A 26,550-nucleotide genomic window follows, 5' to 3' on the forward strand; every position below is an offset into this window, starting at 1 on the left:
CCCCCCTCTCCCTCCCCCGGCGTCGTTGGAGCAGCTCGGCTGCTGCCTGCAATCCAACATGGAGTAGAGAGAGATGGGGCTCTAGCGGGGCCACCCCTCGGTAACAACAGCGACGACGCGCTTTTTACGCACAACTGGAACCGGAGTCGTCGGTGAAAACATGCGCCTTAGGACTTAAAAACGGAGTGTGTGCCTTGCGTGTCCGTGTGTGTGCGTGCGTGTGTGTGTGTGTGTGTGTTTGGGGAAGGGGGGGGGGGAGCGAGGAGAAGAGAAGAGCTGGATTCGGCTACTAAACTGTCTGTATAGGCTTCGTTACCTACTGAAGGCGATGGGGGGATTAAAGTTATAGGACAGGGGAAGCATTTGCGATCCAGAAGGAGGCTGGGTGGCTCCGAGGGGGGGAAGAAAAAGTGAGGAAAAAGAAGACGGAGGATCAGCCAGGCGAAGGCTCAGCCAGAGAGCCGACACTCGCACAAAGGCGCAGGGGGGATTTATGCGGAATTGGAGACAGAATCGGAGGAGCCGCGGTGAAAGAATGACGAGCGAAAAGTATGCAACCGCCGTGGTACATTACCTGAGGTGAAACGAGAAAATGATAGAAGAAACACACCCAAACGAGTAAGTACTGTGCTTCTATGAGATTTCCCCCCTATCCGTGTGTCTTTTTTTTTTTTCGCTTCACCCCTGTGCCTACAAGTTGGAGATGATCAGGGCAACTTGGCGGAATGTGCAGCCTTAAACTCCCCCCCTCCCCTCCTCTCTCACAAAGCTGGCTTTCATGTGTGTTTTCCTGCATGTTTTTTTTTTCTTTCTCGGTGAGCATTTGGTGCTCGATGCTGCTGGAAAGCAAAAATGCATTGACAGTGTTGTAAGAAGAAGAAGAAGAGGGGTTTTCTTTTTCTTTTTAGGGCCCCCACCTTTTGGTGTAGACTGGGTCTTGAGAAAGGCGAGAGAGAGAGAGAGAGAGAGAGAGAGAGAGAGAGAAAGGAGAAGAGGAGTAGGAGGAGGAGGAGGGGAATAAGCGTGGGTGGATCGGAAACATTTTCTGAAAGGATCTGAAGCGAGAGAGCAGAGCAGGCCCTGTTGCAGCGTAACTTAGAAACTCAAACACGCCCCGAAGTTACACCTTTTATAAACACACAAACAGCAGCGGCTATCACGCACCTCTTGTTTGTGCGTCGTTCTGTAAGAAAGAAGGGATAGAGAGAAGGAGAGAGAGAAAAAAGAAAAAGCCTGCGGCGTTTACAGAGGTTATTTGGCCACATCTGTATGTTTGCTTCCAACCGAAGGGGGAAGTCTCACAGGATATGAGATATCCGATATGCCTCATCCGCCATCTCTTTCTCAATCGCCCTCATTTGCATAGCCTACCGCGCTCCATTCATAAAAAAAAAAAATACAGATTGTAAACGACGACTTGCCCTGAATAAAAAAAAATACGCGTGTGTTTCTCCTTGAATCGAGGCTGATCAGCTGGCGTCTGTCCGCTGGTGTGTTGACAGGCAGGACTCGGTGGATCGGGGCTGTTGCGTCTTGCGAAACGAAGCTAATGCGGAGCCGTGCGATGTGTCTAGGCCCCGCAGACCTGTTCGTGCCTATATGGAGGCTGCTGGACACTTAAAATTAGCTTTACCGAGAAGGAGCTGCAGCTTCGTGCGAATCGTATCTACACTGGGGGTTGTTAAAAAGCAGCACAAGGAGAGATCGTAATAGTGTTTTTTTTTTTAAAAAAACGTGAAAATGTGCACACATACGAGCAGGCGCCGTTTTCACAGCTCCATTAGCCCCGTGTGGACAACTTCTCTGTGTCTTGTCAGGCTACACGGGGCTGTGCTCGGTAGGAATGCCTGCCTTGCAGATCTCTCAGTCGGCGGTGGGGTGGAAGGGCGAAGGGCACCGTAGGGGATGTTTGCGCTGCTGTGGCGTGACGCCGGCTCATTCATAAAAGCCCTCTAACCTTCAGCACGTCCCCATTCATGCCTGCTGGCCGCACTCGGCTCAACGGAGCTAGCGTACCTAAGCTACACTCTGTTTGTCTGTCACACGGGGACAGGAGGGGAAGAAACGGGCCGACACCCAGCCCCAGTGTGTGTCTGTCATGTAGGCTGTTAGCTTAATGTAATGCTAACACACGAGAGGCGCCATCCGGGGCTAGCTGCCTTCATGTAAATTAAACAGGTGTTTGAACTAACCTGACTCCACTTTGAGCTGCCGTGTACGTCTTTTTAAAACTCTTTTAATGTTCCCAGTGTTCCTCTTTGACAGTGGATATTATCTTTATGACCCTGTTCCGAGTCATAAACTTCTAAATAAACGGCTGAACTCTTAATTGCCCGCCACTTCCGGGCCAGGAAGCGTTTCTATGGTGACGATGTGTCTTTTCGCATGCCACGCCCACCACGTATTCACGGAACAGGGCTAGCTAAGGGCTAATGACTTTAAGTTAGCAAACAAAAGCAATTTGTCCTCGGACTATGTAGATATTTTACGCCAAACAAGTCAAATTTCTTTCCAAAGATCTGTCAAACAAGTTTGTGAGTTAATGCTAATGCTATAATCAAGAGTACAAGTGTGTATCAAAGGGGCTCTGTGTAACAATTTGTAGAAATGTTCATATATTAATCACTTTTTTTGGTCATATATGAGCAGACACACAATAAAATAATCTGAAGCTGCAAAGTGACTATAAACTAAATTTGTCAAATTACTGCAGTGGAGATGAAGTAGCAGAAAATACAAATACTCAAGCAAAGTACCTGAAAATTGTACCTAGACATTACTTGGGTAAATTGTGCGATTGTTTATTTATTTACAGGTTGTTTTACATTTTGACACCCAGTCCTCGAAATCTAATAATCTGTATCAGCCTAGAAAATGCCACATTAGTCGACCCCAACTAAGGACTGAGGTTGCACGTCCGCAGAGCACCAGGAGCTAACGTTAGCTTAGAAATGGAGTACACTAACATACATTGGCTATTGGCTTCCAGCACAACACAGAAGTTCCACAGAGCCCTTTAATGGACGCGGATGTGAATAGCTGCCAGTGTATCTCTTGATTCTCACTGGCTGACTAACATCCAGACCGGGCTGTCCTAAAACATCCAACAGCAGCAGATTGGTGGCCTTATGAATGCATTTACTGCAATCATCTATCATTACTTGCTTGTTGATGTATCTTAGCTAGGCTAGCTAACGGCTAAAAGCATATGATTGGCTTCCAGTATTTTTAAGGGTTATTGAACCGTGTTGTTTTAAAACATTGATGAGTAACTGTAATATTATAATGATAAATGTCTACTCAACATAATGTTAACATGTATTTTCGTCTCAAGTTTAAGTTAGTTTATCGTTATCCTTTTTGCATCGTACACAAAAGTTCGGTATAAATGTAAGATGCCTCGCGCTGATTATTTTGCGTATTTCTGGTGCTACAGTGCTGCTTCGTGCCAAAGTGTGTATTGTGTTATTATCCGCTAGTTTGTGTATTGTGGTTGCCTTATCAAATACGAAAGCCATTATGGGATTAAGGAGGGTCATTAGATAAAAGACGCACCTTTATACCTTTTGTGTCGTGTTAAAAGGTGCAGCAGTGTAACTTTTCCCCTGATTATGTTGCCTGTGTCAAAGGTGAGATATTTCACTACCTCTCTTATGATTGTATTCAGCAGGGGTGGATTTTCTATTGATTGAGATTGAGTCACACGCACACATCGGAATTGGCAGGCAATGTGAGTCACGCACACATGCTCTGTTTCGTTGACTACATATCCTAAAGTGTAACTGTGTCCTAAATTGGAGCGGATGTGCCTCTTTGCCCTGTCCTTCCTGAGGACATTTACAATATTTTTCTTGCACACACACACAGCCGGTAGAGTCACAACACAAGCAGAGGATGTATTGATCCGTTGTGTGCTGCTGCTGCTGCTGCAGGGTCAGCATGTGCACAGTCAGTATTGGACAGAAGATGCCCGGTGACATTCAGCTAAGGTCAACGTAGCCAGGAAATATAATCCATCGCCGAACAAAAAGCACTCATCAACTGGCAAACACAGCAGCGAGGCGTTAGCAGGTCTGCATGTTCCCTCGGCAGGACTGTTCTGTTCCTCGCACATATCGAGACTATAATAAATTTGACAGGTGTGGATTTTTGGGACAGTGGATAAAGTTCATTACCGATACAATGCAGAATTGGCAGAACAACTTGTAATAAATAATAGTTATAACAGAAGAGGTTTCACATTCCTTCCTTCCTTTTTTTCCATTTCCTTCAGTGTTTTATATAGGTTCTTGTTCATGTGAAAGGTCTTAGTTACAGGAGCTCCTTTTTCCTACAGAACACGCTTCTCCTGAAACGCCTCGGTGACACATTTGCATTATTGATGTCTATATTCATGGCAGAAGCGAAACCGACTGGCAGCTGAAAACACAACAGAGGTTTTGACGAACCAAAAATGAAATTATGCATTTGAAAAAGCTCTCCTTCGATCGGTCTTTTCCTGTATCTTGCTCGAGTTATTTCCTGCATATTCCCAAAACACAAACCATCCAGAGAACCTGGATGTGTTGAATTCATCCGCAAGTTGAGAATGAACCGTATGTAGAGAGATTAATGGTAGTAAAGGGAAAAATGGGGCCTTGAGGCTGACTTTAAAGGCAACGTGGGTTGGCGCTACATTGCATTCTGCTCTATCGAGGTTACTAGTAGTGTAGAAAATGGTCTTGCTGGCTTTCTCTTCAGCGATTATTCTGAGTGACTGACCATGAAACCCGACATTTCCTGTTGATGTTTTAGGCTGCTGAAAGGTTTCCTATTGTCAGACTCTATTTGTGGCGAGCTAACATGTGCTGTATGTGTGCTGCATTTGCATATGCCGCAACAAGACTGCGTAAATGTAACTATTCATAAGACTGCGCGGAAAGTGAGAGTTGAATGGGGCTTATTGAGCTGCGCTACACACGCTTTTATTTTGTGCTGTGGGCAGAATGATCACGTAATTACAAAAAGGAGAGAACGGCAAAGAAAGACGACGAGCTAGAGAATAGGCACAGCACTTTCCCGTCGTTTTAATTAGAGAAACAGTCTGTCGGAGTGGATGTACGTGGATGAATATATGTATAAAGATGCACGGACGGTAGGCTTAATGTATAATGTCGCTAACTGATCACAAGTAGCACACAAAGAAAGAGAATATCGACACACGCTTCATGTCCACAAATGAACTTCCTTCGCAGACCCTTTGCATTTGCTCTCTCTATTCTCTGTACTCCCCCTCCACACATACACACACACACACACACACACACACACACACACACTCACAGACACATCATGTGGAACAGATCCTTGTTCACAGTATTTCCTGTGTTTTACAGAGCAGCTCATCACTGGTTGCTATCCGGAGCCTTTATATAATGGCCTGAGCTGTTTATATCTAGAGACCAAACAATGGACCCGGATTGTTTGCCTGTTTTTCTTTTACTAATCTCTGCTCATCAGCTGACTGGATGACCAAGATTATAATAGCTTGAGTTTTCATTCACTTCATTCGGGGGGTGTTTTTTCCCCTCGGTACAACATATACAACAATCCAGGTTCTCTTCAGCTCTCCAGTGGATGAACTTGGTGAACTTTGTCTTCCTCAGTAACCGGGCTGCTCGAGCCGATCATCGTTTCTGATCTGTCTCAAAAGAGATGAGAACCAAGGCTGAACGCTTTTATGCTTTATCTTATCTTCCACCCGTGCCAAGTTTCTCAACACATGATATTTATTTGAGTGTGTGTGTGTGTGTGTGTGTGTATATATGAGTTTACTTCTGCAACACGCAAGATAGTCTCAGTTCTCCTCTGTCCTGGTTTGAGTTTCCTCACTCTTATAGCAGATCTCATCACCACGAAATGGTTTACTGTCCTGAAAAAGTTGCAATCATATACAGCTCAAATTATTTCAAATGCTCCTTGAAAACGGGATGTTTTCATGTCGGCGTCAAATTAAAAGTACTCCTTAAGAAGACCGTAAATAGCGACAGGAAACGTTGCCGCCTGTAGTGCTAAATGTACCAGCGTATTATGACTGGGGAAGCCCTCAGAGAACAGACTTCCTAGTGTTCGATATGCAAATAATTTTTCAGTTGGTTAGGTGCCCTCGAGCTGCATCACAGGCCGTCCAATTACGAGATAAACCTTTGACGTCTGACAGTTTATGTAAACGAAGACGTACACCTTATCAAAGGCGCCACCGCTTTGACGGATGCCAATCGCACATACAGAGAGAATTAGAAATTAGAAAGATTAGAAAACCCCTCCTCGCTTGTATTTGACCCTGAGCGGTAAGCCTAGCGCAGAATAAGAGGATATGAGACGTTATTAAATGGTCTTTGTTGGCTTTTCAGTCGCTTTTTAAGAGGTTTAGACCCAATCAGCTTATTTTGTGTTTGGTTTCCATGCTGCTGAATCACTTCAGGGATGACGGCATCCACGTGTTGTAGGACAACATGTTTTTGGGCTGCAAAACTCGCCTGAACATACACACGTCAAAGTATCTTGATTATCCTGATAGTTAATCACATATTAGTTGTGATTCAGTGTTATGTTGAGGCTTTGCTTTCTCTCATTTTAATATATTTTTGAGTTACCGAGCACATGGCATGTTTTTTTGTCCTGCACTGCAGAGCTGAACACGGTGAGACTGTGACAGCGTAATCATGAATGGGTCTGTACTTGCAGTGCGATTGGCCAGTTGGATATGGGATGTTTTCCATTAACGTTCCTCTGCGTATTAGTGACCTCTCTGTTATGTCAACTGACACAGTCGCACTCACTCTCAGCAGCAGCATCGAGTCTTGTGCTGCCCGGACATGTGAGCGCTCCGTGTGAGCGGCTGATTGACAGAAAGCCGATCACACGTCCCCTCAGGAGCCTCGACTGTCGATAGTTGTGAATGAACTCGCTTCACCCTGACGCTCTCTCTTTCTGTTTCTCACCTCCGTTCCATTCACACATTGAAATGAAACTATGAATGTAAGCCAAAATGAAACGCATTCCTTTTACATAATTCACCTTATTTTGTCATAATTGACTGTTTTTTGCAACAAAAATCCAACTTATTATCCCCCCCACACATTTGTGCCCATGCTTTTGATCAGCTCCTTTTCTTCCTTCCCAGCACTTATTTTAAATCAGGAATAGACTAAAATGCAGATGAAACTCCATAGAACTGCAGCTTTTAAGTTGCCCAGCATCAAATATAGTAACTGTAGCTGTAACTCTGTAGTACATATTTTTTATTAACTTTTCAGTGTGTACTGTAAATTCAAAGAGAGAGAATTGACAACTAAAATCAATGATTTAATTAGTCAATGAATTATGAAGCTATAAAACAATTACAAATTAAAGTCTCCAGAAGCTCCAAGATCCCAAAACCGATTTGAAACCCCCTTCATGCACAGTTCAGCTTTAAGAAAAGGTGTATACAAGGTCTTTTCTTTTCACTTTTGGATCTTGGAACTTCCACAGACGTGTATTATGCTACACAAGCTGTATGGAGACATTTGTTGTTTGCTTTAAAACAAGTCCCCAGCTGCTTCACTTGTTTATTTGCAACGCTGTTCTGCTGCAAAGCTCCAGAAAAAGTTTTGTGGACTACAAAACCTCACCTTAACTTTCAGACCGAATTTTTATTTTTATTTTTGGATGAACGTATCCTTTTAATAAACTGTTTCAGAACATGTGGCGTGGCAGCTATCCCTACTGTAAGAACACTGTCACCATTCAGTGCATCAAAAGTACCAACCAATAATGAAATCATCCTGATCGTGAGGCACTTTTTTTTCAGCCACTTCCTGATCGTTGCAGATGTGAGTGCGTGTGTGGAGCTCCACAGAGATAGGCAGACCCCGTGTGTGTGTGTGTGTGTGTGTGGCTCTGTTGATCAGGCAGAGGCGCGGCCAGTCATGCCTTATCAGAGGAAGTATAGCCGCCCTTATCACACATGGCTGGGCTGCCCTCACTGGCCCTTTTATCTGTCACACATGAGCTGGATTCCAGACCTGATAACCAGACTGCTTCCCAGCCCCCTTTACTGTTTTATTGCAATATTGTTAAGCACAGACCACGTCAGGTATTTGCAGGCTCCGGCTCAGTGGGCTGCAGCCCCCACAGTACACGCTCTGAAAGTAAAAAGTTATTTGTTCCAGTTATCATTCGGCGGTGTTGGCTGACAGGCAAATAAAATTAACAAAAGGAACTTCAGAGTTCACTGACAGTGCAGCACTAAAGTGACTTGGCAGAGACGCCACAGGTGTGTCCTCCACCCACAGCTCATTTCCTCATTATGATACGGACTTGCTTGAAAGGTGCGGGCCAGGAACAGAAATACAAGGTACAGAACGGGTACTTCAAACACAGCGCGGCAAGAACTGTGTGAAATTCAGAAACCAAGACGACCAGTTTAAAGGCTTATGTGGTATAGAATTGTTTGTTTACAGTAGAGGAAACAATCAACTGGCTAATTTTAATACATTTTGCAGGTTATATTTCACTCTTCACTGGCTGTTTGTTATACTTTTTTTCCCATTACAGCCCAAATAAATAAATGCCATTGAACAAAAACTTGAATAATTCCTCTCTTTAACGATTTGTTAAAGCAGCTTTAATCCAAATTTTAGATTTAGCATAACTACGTGTTTGTACGAGTTCATAATAATAGTTCATAATGAACCTACGTTAAATCATCACTTGCTTGTTAACATCTTTCAGCCTGATGTTTTAGTTTGTTCTAGTCACTATTTTCAACATTGACTAGCTGTTCAACATTGGAGCAAAATATTTCTGGAGTCGGTGGAGACCAAAATGGAGCTAAAAGAAGAGTGAATCATGGACATGAGACACTTCTGATGAACTGCTTATGTTGCTCTGTGTCTGCTGGTTTCCTCACACATTAGCCGTATCAACGTATCGAAGACAATAACACACCCGTGTTGTGTGTCCAGCATGTTTTTTTGTCCGGCCCAGTCACCAGGATAAAATTTTGGCAGTCAACGTTTCTGCAAACCACTGATGCGTTCATATTTTTACATGTCGTGCATATCATACTTTAATTCCTATGATACATTTCATCTCACGTTTACATGAGAAGGCGGGCAAGCCAGTGACCACAGTTCAAGACTGCGTTTCAACATTTGTAAGTGTGACATCATTATTTTTTAAAGAGAGCTCAGGACAATTTCTCCCCCAAAAAACATATTTATAACAGGAAGTCTGGACATCTGCAGCCGCGTTTGTGGTGATAAAAACAGCTATTTTAGCCAAAACATAATTTATCCTAAACCTAACCAGGTCATAAGCACAGAGTTTGATTTTGAAATTGAACCTAAAGAAATGTGAAATTGTAACATGAAGAAACGAATATCACCAACATTTATTCTGGCGATTGGGACGTTTAACTAGCATGCTAGACATCAGTATTTGCACTGAGAGGTACCCAAAGTAGCAAGCATCAATCACTCCTCCTGATAAAATATACAAGTGGCTGTGAACATGGAAATCGGGCACCATAACCTGTCTATGCTGTTTTACATCTGTGGGTGAAGAGATGGTGATGGCTGCAGTGTGGTCAATGAAACGTTGGTATGTTTGCATACCAGGCTGTTTAATATGTTTCTGTGAGTGATTGCCATGATACTCGCTGTGCTATCACTCAAACTATGTTATTATCATTATTATAATGGCCTGTGCCCATCCTAACTGAAAGAGCTTGTGAGTCATGTTTTGGAGGAAGTCAGCTCGCAGTAAATCAAAAAACGTGGCATAAAGACATAAAAAAAAACAGTCACCGGTCATTGACCACCAACGGGCAACAGTATGGGGAAAGAAATTGTGCAACATGTCTGGCAACTACAGTAAAGAAGTGGAAGCAAGACACACCCTGCACCTTTGACCTGATGACAGCAGCTCATATTGAATAAAAAAAAAAAAAAGGATGTGACACATTACCTGCTCTTTCCTTATCAGTGCGGTGGTGACTTCCACCTTATCGTCCTCCTGAACTGAGTCATCCCTCCACTTTTAACACTTTGCATCCTCATGCCAGCTTACAGAGACGGTGCAGCCCTTAAACATAGCACAGACTGTAGCAACTGTAAACCACCTGAAGCACAATTTTTGTGTCCAAATATGAGGCAACCATAATGTTTGAAAAACTTTGCATAAAGGTAAAGATGGTGTATGTGAATTCCACCCAAATAGATGAGTATTAATAGTGCATCTACCACCTTTTCTTAAAGTAGGCATCACAGTCCTTTTTCAGCATCGGTACCTCGTGCCGCATTCGTGGGGCCAGAATTAGATTCACAGTTCCCAAATGTATGTGTGTGTCTGTGTGTATTTGTGCCAGAATGTGTGGTCACTCCCAAGTGTATTAAAGTAGCGCATTGCTGCTGGTTGTGGCTGTCTGTGTGTTCCAGCCACAGATTATAGGGCCTGTCGGCAGACGGGGCTCTGTACACGGGTCACAAGACAGCCCAAAATGTGACAAGTTCATCTCAGGGAGCTGATAGCCGGTATCGTGTATCTTAAAGCGCCTGAGCTTATATAGCAGAGAATTTGGTGTTATTTCTGTATGTGGGTGGACTGGATGTGCGGTTCTGTATGTGAATGTGTCGTACATGTGTTTGACTCATGTCAAACCGCTGCGGTACTTTGATTTGAAGGCAGCAATTTGGGATTTTCACTTTAAACATTTGTCGGTGTCAGAGCTGCGCTGGAGGCAGAAATCACCGCCCAAATTACGAAACACCCCCTAGCGTCCACCACTTAGCCATACCATTAGGTTTTGCACTCAGTGCGTTTACATGACACTCGAGAAAACCGAATTACTGTGTTAGTCCGACTATGATCGGATTTTTAAGATGCATGTATACACCTTAGTCTGACTAAAATCGGACCGAAAACACCTAGATTATTCAATTGATAGTCGCATTATTCGTGCATGTATACGTTCCATCAGATCGGATCGGGTTTTACGTTCTGCACAGGCTCGAGATTTTTTTCCTGGGGCCGTGAGCCGGAAGTAGACGGACGGCGGCTGCAGTGTCTTTCCTCTGAAATCACTGCAAGCAAGAGCGCCATTGTGCATCTAGTTTGTGTAATTATAATGTACACCATATACAAAGTGTACAAAGATGTAGCTTCGTCTCGCTCTTTGTACGCCATCTTTACGCTGAGTACGTTTCTGGATGTCAGGCAGACTGGCAGGGTAGGATTAACTATTCCTAAAAAGAGTAACCAGGTAATAAAGCTTTTTTTTAAATTATTATTTGATGACTCCATTGTTAGCGTGAAGTTATGGATCTCTCAGACCGGCCATGCTTTTCTGTCTCCATCAGACATGGCAAATCACATTGTGATAATAGTAAGATTGCCATAGTAACAAAAAGTGAAATCTCCACAGCGGAAGACAACATATACGAAATGTCCGATTGCGTCTCTTTACATAAACGCCATCAAAGACTCCAACTTCTGCCCTATGAGGGTCTGAAAGGTTTGTCCCATGTCACGAAGGGAGATTTCAACGACAACCCCTCGTAACCTCTGAGGGGCAGAAATTGGAAATGAAATGAGTATTCGGCTCTTCACAAGCACCGAAACCTACATACAAACTACGACTTCCAACAGGAACTCAACGTCTGCTCAGTAGTCAACACTCTTCTAATTACAGTATTTGTTGTCAGATAAGGCAGAGTGCTTAGCAAACCTGACTAATGCCAACATCGTCCAAAGAAAATATATACAGCACACAAGGAGGCCAGTGAGATTATTTCAAGACCAGGGTGATTTATTTTGATAACTTGTTATAATGCGTTTGCCATTGTTGATGAATTCATTAGTGTTGTTTATTGTCCTGAACATTTGGGTGGATCATGAGGTGTTATTAGGCTGGAATGCATCCAACCAATCTGGCAACACCGATCAAGAGAGCTAACCAGAAAAATCCGGCATGGCAGCATGTAAACTTCAACCGCTCTTAACGTGACAACCAACATCCGACAGTAGTTACATGAAATAATCTTACTCAGTTATTTGAAAAAGCTGGTTACCAGACATCCAGCTGACCTTTTATACTCAAGCTAGCGAGCTAGTTTGCTACCCAGACCCTCCGAGGCGACGAAAGTGATAGAAATATAAATAGAACGTTGCTATTTCGAGCGTCTATTATTTCCTTTGTTGCCATTCAAGTTTCCCACGTGGCAAAACCTGAATGACTGTTTGCCTCCACCCGCTGCGGTTTGACATGTCAAATAAAATCCTACCTGCCTACGTTCTGTGCCACAACAGCTTCAGTTAGCTAATAACAAGTTGTTTTCTTAAGGCCGAAAATCAGTTTTAATACTTTGTTAGGCAGGTTTTGTCTGTCTTCAATACTGTAACAGAGGAAACGTAATTCATATTTCAATGGAAAGGTCTTTACTAGAGAAAGGCGGATTCAGAGGAAGCGTTCATTTTAAGTGTGTGTGCGCCCGTGTGTGTGTGTTTACATAAAAGTGCACACCTTGTGGGTGAATCTGTAGTTGCTTTCCAGTACGAGCTGTTTGTCTGCTGTCACCCAGTCAGTCAGTCTGTCATTCAGTCACTTTTATGAATGTGTGTGGGTGGGAGCTGGTGAACCAGTTCTGCCACCTGTGTGTGTGTGTGTGTGTGTGTGTGTGTGTGTGTGTGTGTGTGTGTGTACATCAAATCCCTGGGACTGTCTGTAGGCTAATTATATAACAACACCTCTCTCATTCACTCCCACTCTTCCTCCCTCCCTCCCTCTTTCCATGTTTCTCTTTCTCCCTCTCTTCAACCCTCTCCCACACACACACACACACACACACACACACGCGCGCGTACGAACACACAGCGCAGCATCGATGCAATACACAGAGGTACATCCTGTTATTGTCAGATCATTCATGTGGATTGACTGTGTTCATTGTGTCCCTGTGAGGGTGGTGGCTGTCATGCTAATGCTTGAGAATGTCTTGTATTTTACCATTCAGACTCCATTGTGTCGTCTCATGTTAGAAGCACTGACGTCTCTATTGACTGCAGAGGTTCCTCATCTGCTGTGTGTACACGAACCAACTGGTGTGAAGCTAGAATACAATTCCTCAGGTTTAGGTGATAATTAGGCTGTTCCTAATCATAATATTCATTATCAAATCATCTGTGAGTTTCCTTTTACTGAGTGATAATAATTAGTCTATATAACGCCAGAAAAAAGTGGAAAATGAGCCTGAGGTAGTGACTTTTAACAATATAATACAGAGAAAAGACGCTAATCCTCAGATTACTCACGCTGCAACAAGGAAACAATCAGTACTGTCTTATCAGGTGATTTTGAATTTAGTTGTTTTTTATGTTATTTCTTGATTATTTAATGTGAAGACGCTTCAAATCTTTACATTTTCGCACGTTTTCTTGATATTGAACATATAATTACCTCAGCAAAGGATGTTTATGTTTTTCAACCCTGTCAGGTTTTTTGGTTAGTTGGTTTGTGTGCCGGATTTTACAAAAACTACAGAACACATTTCCACCAAACTTGGATGCAAGATGGGTCACGGCCCAGAATAGACCCCAATAACTTTCGGTGCGGATCCAAGAGATTTTTGTCACTTTATTTAATACTGAAAAATGGGGCGTTTTTCAATATTTTTCTTTAATTTCGCTGGGAGTAATGCATGCATCTTGTTGAAATAAGGGCCATCCCAGCTTATAGATGTCATTATTTGGATGTTTTTCCTTTATCCCATAGTGAGTGTAGGGATGTAGGAATTAAAACCGGCACATCACAGTTAATCTTATATAATATTATTATATACTAGACCACTGGAAGGAACATTTTTACAAATATAGCTGCAGGGTTAACCGAGGGAAATGTTTTGCAGAGATGGTAACCCATGCTGAGTATGACTCATCGTTGTCTCATGAGTAATTTAATTTATTAATTCATATTTGGTCATTTAAGTGGATGATTTTCAAAAGAACAATTGTACAAGACAAAGCATACAGTTCTTTCCCCACAAGACTTTAACACATTACGAGAACAAAACAGGAGCAGGAAGAAGAAACCCTTTTCTTAATATTAACACACGACACAGTAGATACAGGTTTCTTTACCTTTCATGTACACCTGTTTTTTTATTCTCCAAATCATATCCAAATTCAACAATATATTATAATAAGCCTGTATTGTTATCATTTGATATCACAACATTGAATGCATTTGGACGCACCACATTGCTGGACATTTTGAATCAGTTTTTAAAATTGTCATTGATTACATTTTTAGTGAAAGAATTTAATTTATTGAATGATTTCTCTTGAGAAAAAAGCATGAAAAGACACACACACACTGACTTTAATGTAATGTAGCTTTGTGTTGTGTTTTCTGTCTGACTCGTCCCGGTGCAACACCTCCCACCGCAGCGCAGCGAGGACCGGGCGAAGTCGTGACTTGAGACGCCCTCAAACATTCTGCCACTGTGTGATTCCAGCTCTATAATAAACTGCTGTGGCATTAACTCGCTGTGAGACTGCTGCCAGAAGAATTAAGACTTCAGGAGAGTCATTTTTGACATGTAGAGGTCAGGATGTAATGGTAGGATTTTTAGTTCTGAGGCTTGAATGCCATTCTTTGTTATATTGTTTGTTTATAGGCAGAGTTACCAAGAACCGGCAGACTATGTCTATATTTCTCTACATTTTCTTTGGTGGTTGTTTGTCTGCACGTGACACCTGATACAAGCCAAACGGCAAAATAAGAATCATCAATTTAGCTGATTGGGCAAGCAATGAAATGCAAGCTAAGCGTCTGCATCAGGACAATTTTCTGTAACCAAACGTGTTTGCTGAGGTTGCTGTGTTCCTCTGCGATGATTGAAACCTCCTGTGCTCTTCTGAATGCTTTCATTATCAGCTGAAATGTTCACAGGCGTCACTCACAGTTCTCTTGAAGAGGTAATCGATTGCAAAGTAATTTGAAGTAGAGTTACATGGAAATGAAAGAGATACAGCATCTCGTTGACAAAAACAAACGTCAAGGAATTTGTTCTGGTGGCGTGTTGAGATATGGTAGCGCCAAGAATTTATCAAGCAGACAATGAAAATGAAAATAGTGGTAACAGAATCGTTGAATGCGGAAGATCATGTGATCAGTTGTTCCACCGGATACAGAAAATGTCCAAAACCCACCGTGAACTTTGCTCATTTGATGTTTTTTCCCAGAAAACATGTCGTCATGTTAAAGTGTCAGAGGTATTTTCATGTGAGCGCCTGCTTTCGGACCTGCTGGTTTATTATCCAAAATTCACATCATTGATTTAGTGGAGAGGGAGTCTTTCCCTAAAGATGTTCTCTATCTCAACAGTGTTTTCTTCTGCGATCATTAAACACACACCCTTAGTAACATTTTCTCAGACTTGTTGCTCTTCAAACTACTTCACCTGACTTCCTCCTTTGCTGCCATAATACTTACTGCTGCCACCAGAGGTCACCGCCTAACGATGTGTCATAATAAGCTGCTTTCACTGTCAAACTGTATGGTTGTTTTATAACAATGTCAGTTGTCATTCCAATAATTCTTCCCCTCTCTCTCTCCAGTGACAGCTACATCGTGCGTGTGAAAGCGGTGGTGATGACGCGGGACGACTCGAGTGGGGGCTGGCTGGCCCAGGACGGGGGAGCTCTGAGCCGGGTCGGCGTGTGCCGCCTCCTGCCACCAGAGCTGGCCCCCGTGCCGGCCTCCAGCTATTCCCAGTTCCTCATCCGCGGTGAGCGGCTGCGGGACAAACAGGTAAAATACAAACAACCACAAAATGTCAAAGTTGAGGAGAGTTAAGGATGAGTTGTGTTAAATATGGCTGACGTGTGTCGGATAAAACAGGTGATCCTGGACTGTCCGCTGAGGAAGGACCTTGTGTACACCATAGCGACGCCCACATTTCACCATTGGAAAGTGGAGGACAGGAAGTGTGGGCTGTCCTTCCAGAGTCCAGCTGACGCCAGAGCGTTCGACAGGGGGGTACGGAAAGCCATCGAGGACCTGGCTGAAGGTACGCTGAGCCACAGTGGAACTAGGAGCGGTTGTAGATAAGTCAGGGGTAACAAAGTCGCAGTGGACCAGATGCAGCTGACTTTTTAAGCCTTGTCCGGGGTAGAAGTGACGATTAAAACACTGTCCATGTCTTTCCAAACGTGTACAGTTAATGTTGAAAGAGTTTGAGATAATTTGAGCCTTAAACTCGATGAGTGATGACAGATGGGACGCCAAGATGTTCCCGTATCGTTGTACTGCCTCCTCGGCTTCTGTTAACGTGCCCACAAAGTCCATCTCCTGTTCACCGCCAGTGGATGAGCTTCAGGGTTACCCTCACACATGCATCATCCGGTAAGTGTTGGATCCTTGAATTAAAGCCTGCTCCTGTTTTCTTCTGTGTAGGCTCCACCACCTCCTCCACAGCACTCCAGAACGAGGGCGAGCTGGGTGACGACGACGTCTTTACAGTAAGCTTTACTGTTTCCTACATGCAAAATGGTTTATAGAGGTCGATCTAGTCGTTTAATTCAGCAAGTTAGCCCATTGTTACAGCCACAAATCCTCATTTATGTGTTATCTTCAAACAAAATAAGGTGTAACAGTAGTGTCAAGGACTTGTGTGTCAAGAGTAGTTCATTTTCAGACATGTTTCCCTAGTTTTTTTGCGGGTTGTCCCGTGCTGTTGGCACAAGTCAGCAGCTTTTTGTTTAAATGAGCAGATCTGGCCGGAAAGCTCAAAAGGCAGATTTGCTTCTTTGCAAGCACCATTTCAACTTTATTAGTCTTATTAGCGACAGTGGTGTGAAAATGATGGGTTAACGCTGCTTTATCAAAACAAGGGTTTCGGGTTAGGGTGCAACTTTTTGGATAAAAGATAAGACAGTAGATGCAACAGGCTGCCTTCGTTGCATATGCACAACTCACAAACACACAAACTTCTTGGATCAGAGTTCCTGTCTGCCCGTTAACGTTGAACAACTAACAGCCTCTGCCTTGTTTTAACACGAGGCTGTTTTGGTTCTGGACGGTCGTTCAGTTTCTTCCTGTCCGTCTTCAACATCTCCAGTCTGCATCTAAACATGTACAGGATCCGTCTTTTAAAAGGAAGTACTCCTAGTAGGCGCTGAAGTAAAAGTTGCCAGTTCACACTGATCAACTCTCAAGACTTTGTTTCCTCCATCCAGCAGAAAGTATTTAAACTCCACTCAGTATCCCCTCCCTGTCACGTATACCTGCCACAGCACATGAAGTATGTGTGTGTTGTTTGTGTGTCAAGGCCTCTCTACCTTAAGTTAGTATGAAGGACCCCCTCCCCCCACGCTGCAACCTGACACCAGGAGCAGCAGGCAGGGTCACGGGGTCACTTCCTGTATCCCACCACCTCGCTCTCTCCTGCTGACCCCCACCCTCTCCACCCTCCCAGTCGAAAAAAGAGAGTCGCCACCAAACTAGCAGCTAGCAGCTGTTTCCCAGCTTAGTGCAGGGCCGGTGATTTACGAGAGGAAGTGCCTCGTGGTTCATCTTTGACTCGAGCTGTCTGTAAGGGCCAAGACTAATAGGTGCTCTGCTGGGAGTGTACAGCCACCACAGAGACGCATACAAACACACGAGGAGGGGTGGTGGAGGGAGGGCGGAGCAATCCCTGAAAATGGAGCGTCGGGTTTTCAGGAAAGTAGAAGCTTTCAGGGCAATAAATCCGAGGAAACTTCTCTCGGTATTGTGACTCAAAAAGCTGCTATATTCACACAAATAAGACTCTCAGCTGCTCAACTTTAGTACAGCTGAGGAGAAGATTTTGAACAAATGAGTTAGCCTTCATTTTTCTAATTTACCAACATTGAAACTCTCTTGAACTTGGACAGGATTGGTTTTGTCAGTGAAAGGAGATCTATTCATTCAACTGGTCCCCACAAAGAAGGCAAAGGTTGGTGCAGACTGGTGATTTTCCAATGTAAATTCCTCTCTTTCAATGCGTTAATCATCTGCTCCCAATCATGTCATGAATTACAGTAGATGGGAAAATGGGAAAGGGTCCAATCTATCAGTATGGGTTGTTTCGGGTCAAGTCTTCAGGACACATCAAATCAGATCAGAACTCAGATTTTCACTGACTGGGGACCTCGAACGGCTACTCAGGCAGAGTCCCGTCCTATTCCTATAAAAAGCTGCTCAGTGGACGCATGAAGCTAAAAAACCTCCACTTCCAGGGTGTAAACATACCTGGATCTTCTGCATTATGGGGTCCATTGAGCGTGCACACTACAGACTTCCGCAAACTGAGCCGACTAACTTCCAGTTGAGGGCTTGGTGAACTTTGCAATCGCCCCCTTGTGGCTGGTTGCAGTACAGCTCATAATCCCCTCTCAAACTAAAACTCGGAAGTACAAATAATTTGTTCCCAAAAATGGTTTTCTGTCATATTTTGTTGTTCATAAATACAGAAAATGCTCTTGGTGAACGGTGTGATGTCAAGACAAGCCTCATCATGTCAACAACCATCGGCCTTGTCAAACGTAACATCACTAATGGCAGAAAAAATTCATAGGTTAATAATTATGGGATACGCGGTACCGCTTGCTTACCCTGTGTTAATGACCTTTCCTAAAGTTAGCGGTGGCGGCAGAGTTTGCGATGCGGCCAGCCGTGGACAGAGGGAAATGCTGCAGCAGATTTACAGCCTTTGGGGAGGTGGGGTGGAGTGGGAGGACCGGGGAGGACGGTGGGAGAGCTGGGGGAGAGCTAGGATGGACATACTTCCCTAAATTATTCCTCGTTCGCCAAACCTAAACTTAACCCAACCCTTCCTCTGTCCCTCCCTTCAGCACGTCTCCTCGCTCTGTCTCTATTTTGGCTCATTCACAACAGGGGGAGTGAAAGCTATTGAAGCAATTCTGGGCTCATCCCAGGAGAGCGAGACGGGCCTGTTGAAGGATGAATCCTCCCGAGCTTTGAGTCGGGACATGTTTTGTGTCAGAAAATAACTTGAAATGCCCTCTGTCCAGCCTTGAGCCGAGAATATATAGAGCGAGGATGTCCAGAAATACAAACTCTCCCCCTCAACTCCTCTCTGTCCTCTTGTGCAGCTCCAGCTCGCAGCAGAGGAGTCTGGTCTGTGTTTTGAATTAGTTGCAGCCGTGGTGGAGGCCAGAGTCAGACTGGTTTTAAACCGTATCAGCTCCTCTCTCCCCCCCCCCCCCCCCCCCCCCCCCCTCCAGTAATGTCTTCTCCAGGGGGGCGGGGCCGGAGCGGAGGCAGCATGTTATGTTATTTTTGGCCGGCTGCTCTGAGGGCTTTGTAAGAAAGCTGGGGGAAATTCTCTGCATGGCGGTATCCATGTGGGGAGCAGGATATAATAGGGATAGCTTCAGCAGACAGACACACACACACACACACACACACAGCAGATCTGGGTCATATACCTCTGGCATATAATCTGTAGCGTTGGTTTTAGGCCCGTTGGAGTGCCAGGTTTTGACACGCGAAGTGAGAATTTGTCAGTTTCAGTAAGTTTAAGAAAGGCTGAGGGACTTCCGGAGTGATATGTTATCTGACAGTGACTCATGTGTCATGACTCACTGCAGGGAACTCTGTTGGTTTTCAATTTGAGAGGTTCCCACAGACCCAAAGGACGGTTGCAATCATCGTCAGGGCCCTTGTTCCGTTGGGTTATGCTCTTTTTTGGTGGATGCTTTTTGTCACATTGCCTTGTCAGGTCACCACTTTGGTCAAGACTGGAATTTTTCCATGAATTTTGGATCGAACGCCTAGAAATGTCGTCACTGATGGTCCCCAGATGATTAATCCTACTGAGTAAGATGACTTTTCTTGTAGATTCACCGCGAGCTCAAATTTTAAATTTGGAGTAAACATTCAGGAAACATTTTAAATCCCCTTTATTAAACCCTTTAAGATATAATACGTAACATTTCTGCTTTAAAGCTGCATTAAAAACGAGGCCCTCTGTTATATATTTAGTTGAGTTTTGTACTTAAATCGTCAGAAGTGTTTCCAATAATGTTCAAACTCAGAAACAGATTTCATTTCTTTTAGTCTTTTCCAACACATGTCGAAGCGGAATGAGAACAATCAAATAACTGGAATCAAATCTTTTTTGGGGGGCTCGTCAGGTGGAATTGTTCTTTTTTTTTTTTTTCGTGGAATGAAATCACATCTGCAAAAAAAAAAGGAGGCACATAAATCTGAAACTGCTGGCAGAAAATGACCACGTAAAAACTTTTTTTCAGTGACGGAGGAGCTTGTTAACCTTTGATACACGTTTCTATGGTGACTGGCCGTGTGGGACTCGGAGCAAATGAAAGAAATGCAGAGAGTGATTTTTGGAAACTTAACTTTATTTCAGCGCAGGAAGGCGACAGAATGAGCAAAGACAGAATATGAATATGTCTTTCTAAATTGATTTTCTGCTCGGCTTTGATTCTTCTCGCACAAAAACACCTGCAGCCTTCCTTCTTTAGGCCAAACACACCGTGAATATCTCTGTCCATGACACACAATGAGACAGGAGTCCTCACGACCGGCCTGTCAGCTGGCACACTGCAGGCTGCCCTCCTCTGTGCCTGTCTGAAATCTGCCTGTCTGAGCGCTACAACGGCAGCGGCCCCGACTGTCTAATGTCTGGCCAAGGTTTGACTTGGAGTCGAGCCCTGACAGCCTTTAGCGGAAAGGGGACAGGATACTGTTCACACACAGAAACACACACACACACACACACACAGCGGTGGAGAAGAGAGAAGGAAAGGTGGAATGTGTAGAAGTGAGATTGAGGGAAGGAGGACAGGTTGTTGAGGAGGAGGAGAGGCCACAAGAGGTGATACTGGGAAAACTGAACGCCGGCTTCCTCATAACAAGTCGCTCCGACACCAACAGTAGTCTGTGTTCAGGTGTGTGTAACAGGTGCAGGTGCTGTTTTTGTTGTTTTATTTGTTGCAGTGCTGAAACAATTGGTAGAATTTAAAGGGTAAGTTCACCAAAAAAAAAGTTAGTCTTTATCTACTCGCCCTCATGCGGATGGAAATTGGAGTGAAGTTTCGTGGTCCACAAAACATTTCTGGAGCTCCTCAACAACTGATATAGATGGGGACTTGTTTTGAAATGTAAAAAATAAAACATAAAATGGCTCCATGTGACCTGTCCCGGCATGATCCAAGTCTATGGGAACACTTAGATCCCAAATTTGATTTGAAAAGACAATATTTACACCCTCGGCGCACAGCCGAACTCGTGCATCCATTTTTTAGCAACCTAAACCTTTTAGCTTAGAGGCTGAAGTGAATAATTTGTGTAAAGAACTTATTTTCCAATTAATTTGGGAATTCTGAGTTTCCAGAGTGAAATAAATCCCACCTGCACTGACATCACTCGACTCTTGCGTCTCCACGGTAACCTCATTTATCAGAAATGTTCTAAATAAACGCGACAACCAGGTTACATAGTTGTAATGTTTGTCTGAGTGACTGTTGCTGATGTTTTCGGTCAGATGTCGCTTTCAAAGTCGGACCAACACAAAGTGATCCGCAGCGAGCTCCCGCTTCCTGTTTTTCCCAATCAGAGCTGCGCCGACGCTTCCTGTTTTTGTTTGTCCAATCATGGCGTCCTCTCGCACTAACAATTTGTTTGCCGTATCCAATCAGAGTGCAGCTTTCAGCCCGCATCCTGTGTTTGTTTGTCCCCTCAGAACACCACAGACAGCTCATCCAACTCCTCCCAGAAACTGGAGAGCTCCCTGCAGCCGCTCGAGTCCTCGCCCCTTCCGCAGAGACACAAGTGCATGCTGGGACATCGCCACGACCTCCACGACCCCTACCGGCTCTCAGACCACTACTTCATGGACCAGGTGAGACCAAGAACGTCTAGTTATATCACAGCAAGAGCGCAAAGGACCAGGTGTTCCTTCCAAGACGGCATATTCTGGTTAAACTTCTGATGAAACCGTTTTCATGATTTTGTCATGATTTTTTAAAATAAAGCTGAACAAACTGTATTTGGTTACAAGTTTCCTTCTGTCTTTCTCCTCAGCCATTGTCTCGGCTTCCCCGCCATGTCACCTTCCAGGAAGACGAGGAAATCGTCCGCATCAACCCTCGAGAGCGCAGCTGGGAGCGAACTACCGAGCGCCTTCATGGACGCATGTCAGATCGCCCCTGGCTCACGGGCTACGAGGACTACCGCCACGCCACTGTGCGGGACAAGTTCATCCAAATGGACGACAGTGAGTCCTACGTCCACTTTGACAAGACGGAGGCGCAGAAGCACGACTACACCTACCCCTTGGGGCCAGCCCTGTCGCCCTCAGACTCTGACCCCTGCCCTTGGACCCTTGGTAAATAAGGGCCACGGCGGCTCGTATCGCCAAGGCTTCTCCTCTGTGGTCTCCTCCCAGCCCCACTCCTTCCTCCCCCGTTCCTCCCCGTCCACCAACGGGGGGAAGGGGCGGAAGGAGGACGGGGTGGAGCGCGCTCAATGCGAGCACTGCGGGGAGGCCTTTTACATCTCCGACAACAGGAGAGGCCGGTGCCAGGATGCGCCGGACCCCGTGCGGGTGTGCATCCAGCGGGTCAGCTGCATGTGGCTGGCAGACACCATGCTCTACCACTGCATGTCAGACCCAGAGGGGGACTACTCAGACCCCTGCTCCTGTGACGGGGGCGAGGGCAGCGGGGGAGGCCGACTCGGCTCGCGCTGGTTAGCTCTGCTCGGCCTGTCTCTGGTGGCGCCGTGCCTCTGCCTCTACCCGCCTCTCCACGCTTGCCACCGGGCAGGGCTCAGGTGCGGCTGCTGCGGGGGCCGACACAAGGCCGCGAGCTGAGCGGCCGCGTTCGGAAAAAAACCTCTCGGAGGAAAACGGCAAAAAAAAACCTAAACCCAACGCAAGCACAGGGAAAGGGAAGGATGGGGAAACACACAGAGGGGACATGTGGTCGCGGCTGCTCGCTCTCTTGCCTTGGTTTCTCTGGGTTTCTCTACAAATTCCAGACACTGAAATAAGCCAAAAAAAAAAAAACAGTTGGTGCATTTTCTGAACGGCCTGGGAAGATAAGCTCCCCCTTACGGCAGACAGTTCTCTCAGCTCTCCACGTGGCCATTTCATGCTCTGTTTCTAGTGAGAGAGCACTCTTTTTCAGGGGGCCTTTTTTTTTTATAGCTGACCTATATGTCATGTATCACATATGCAGGTACTTTATACTTTGTACACTGACTCGGCGTCAAAGAACTTGAAATTGTTCCTCTGTTCTATTTTTTTTTCTCTCTCTCCTTTGTTGTACGCGCGGCCATTTTGTTTATATTCCAATATCAGGCCCGCTCAGCTCGACTCCAGCTACAAGAGAAATCAGACACTACACCTCTCTGCGTGTGTGTGTGTGTGCGACAAGTGTGTGTGTGTGTGTGTGTGTGTGTGTGTGTGTGTGTGGATGGTATATGTGCATGCCTACAATGTGCGCCGAGGTCTTTTGTTGTCTGTACTGCAGCTCATAGTAAAGCTAATGTATATAGTCCACATAGCTCTCCAGCATCGACATCTTCTTTGTTCACTGAAACAAACGTGGTACTCACCTTAATCTTCTTCTAATATCCCAAAGATTCGTGTTTTTATCCTATTTATTTTCTCACTGAGTTAACCTACCAGCAAACAGGGCCGCGCTGGGCCGCGATTTACTCACCCGATGAGGCGGCGCTCGAGCACCTCGTCTCCCGGCTCCTCTTCACGTTTTTTCAAACAGTGCCTAAACTACCGCCTGGAGCAGGAACCCATCCAGAATCCCAGTCAGTTTTTTTGGGAGATTGTATTTTACTTAACATGCGCTCGAAGGGGTGTGAAAGTTTAAGGCTCTGATTTCCTCATTTAAGGACTGAAAAAAATCAATCACAAGTACCGTTAACGTCGGAGCCCGTTATGCCTTAAAATGTTTCTAACTCCTAACGTCGCCCCCCCCGTCCCTCTGAAAATGTCTGCGATAATGTAACGTGTGAGCGCGGTTACGGCTCCGAAGCAATCAGCCTCAACACACACTCTTCTAAACTTAGTTTAAACTATTTTTGTAAAGAAAATAACTCACGTCAAGTGTTTAAACTAAGGACTCTAGTTTGTTTGCGATGTACAATCAGCTCCCCTCTTTGAGCCGACCCCCCTCTCCAGCGGAGCGCGCCGGTCACATATGTGGAAACTGTTCGATCATGTGACCCAAACACACAAAAACACGCTTCTTAAAAACATATATAGGTGTTCAAATCTTGTTGCTATAGTGAAAATTAGTATGAAGACTTTTTTTCTGCAAGAAACATATAATCATCTATGATTTTGTAACGCGTACAACGTCACTACGTCAGTGTAGTGAGTCTGATTTCACAATTATTTGTAAAAGCGAAGCCTGCATGTTTGTCGAGAGGAGACATTTTGGGAAATACTTTGCTTTTTTTGCAAAGGGACTAGAAGATCGATACTACAGTCATGTTTGTGCATTTAAAATATGAAGCTAACCTCGAGCCAGCAGGCAGTTAGCTTAGCTTAGCATTCACAAAGCTAGCCTGGCTCCTTCCAGAGGTAGCAGAATCCGCCGACCAGCACTTCCACAGCTCATTAACTAACTTGTTTAAGATCTTTGTTTAAAAAAAAAAGAAGTGTTAAAAAGAAAAGACATGTTGCGGTTTTCGTGGGGTTTTGTGCTGGATTGTTTCTTGTCCGGATGCAGTGACTTCCTGGAATCTCTTCTGGTCTCTAGAAAATGTTTGTCTTTACTTTTTAACAGGAGTATTTCCCAAAGTGTCAAACTATATAACAAACTCGGACATTAACATGAGAGAAAACTTGCGGAGACCACAGTTTTTATTTCTAGTTTGTGACTGGCGTGCTCTATTCCTCCGTCCTACAGCATCTTATTCCCTCCGTGCCAGATTTGGTGCATCATCATGCCCACAAAGAATAACACCAGATGTTCGACAACAGCTCGGTTGAATTAATTCAGTCGTTATTTACCGACCCGCCTGTCGATGGAAAAGTCGGGTGAAGTTTTCGTAGTCCACAAAACATTTCTGGAGCTCGACGGCAAAACAGTGTCGCAGAATTCTCCTAAAAAACTTTTAGATTACTTATTTCAAAACCCCTCCTGAAGTGGTACACCAGTATGAAGCCATTTTAAGTTTTATTTCAGTTGCTTTTACATGTTTTGAGACAAATCTCCAGCCAGAAACTCAAAAAAAAGCAGTATGAAACTTCACCGGTCTTTCTGTCGGCATGGGAATAATTAAATGGTGACTGAGTGTTCATTTTTGGGTGAACGTGTCCTTTAATGAGAAAGAAACTGTTTGGTCATTGAGGTCACACTGGGTGTGTCGATGTACAAACATCCGGCGAGGGAGGAAAACAAAAACCGCTGTCCTTTCCTGCCCGTGTCACCTGGCGTTTAAGTGACACTCGAGCCAGCCAATCACGCCCCCACACTGACAGCACAACACTAAACCGACGACTGCTCGGGTGCTTTTTTTTTTGTTCTCGTCTAAGCCTGGTTTGATGGCAGCGTTGGGGATGTGACCGGTAACACAATGAGCTTTTTTAGAAGTACAAAAGAAACAAAAAGCAGGACATCAGTGAGGTCCCTTTGGAAAAGAAACGGGAGTCTGAAAAACAGCCGAAATCCCGGAGACAAACATCCATCCCCGATTGTTTTGCCAAGGAAATGTCACTAACTGTAGTTGAAATGCAGAATGCCTGAGGATGTCCTTCTTCCTTCCCTGGTTGTGTCTGTTTCATACATCCTGTCTTCTGTCCCAGTACGTCCTTGGTGTGTGTGCGTGTGTGTGTGTGTGTGTGTGTGTGTGTGTGTGTGTGTGTTTATCCCACATCCCTTTCCCCTCTCCTCCTGCTCCTTGATCCGAAGCGACTTAGATCGGCTGAATATGCTATCACATACTAACACTGATCTATTATAATCGGATCCTTTTTGATGATGTGATGTATCGGGGACGGGGGCCAATCAGATTGGAAAGACTGTGCGTGCACGCGCGTGTGTGTGTGTGTGTGTGTGAGTCGGCGTCAAATCTTTTTCTCGTTGTCTGGTGTTTGAGTGTGTTCTCACATGTCAGAGCCATTTTACAAGTGCCTGAACGCATCCTCTTTATCTCCTTGTGTATTTAAAATTGATTAAAAAAAAATTTAAAGACTCCCTGTAATGAATTAGACCCATTTTTTACGCTTAGTATTTTTACCTCTGTAAAAAAAAAAGAGCAAAAATTATATTATATATATCAAGTGTATGTTGTACATTTTTATTTCTATTTTTGTTTTTTTTAAAATAACTGTTTCTAACATGTACGATGGATGTAGCTCTTGCTTTCGAGAAGGAACAGGAAGTACTTTGTAGATACTGAAGGGTGGGTCAGGTCTGTGAGAAAACTAAAGTGAAATGTGTGTCTTACCTTCCGCCTCCAATAAAACGAGAGAAAACAGTGAAACCACA

The 26,550-nt window shown here is 44.5% G+C and overlaps 1 pseudogene; it reads left to right on the top strand.

The window, feature by feature from the left end:
* Positions 1-26,550, top strand: LOC115596943 (sprouty-related, EVH1 domain-containing protein 2-like; annotated as a pseudogene).

This window comes from Sparus aurata, chromosome 15 (assembly GCF_900880675.1).
Source record: "Sparus aurata chromosome 15, fSpaAur1.1, whole genome shotgun sequence".
NCBI classification, from domain to species: Eukaryota; Metazoa; Chordata; class Actinopteri; order Spariformes; family Sparidae; genus Sparus; species Sparus aurata.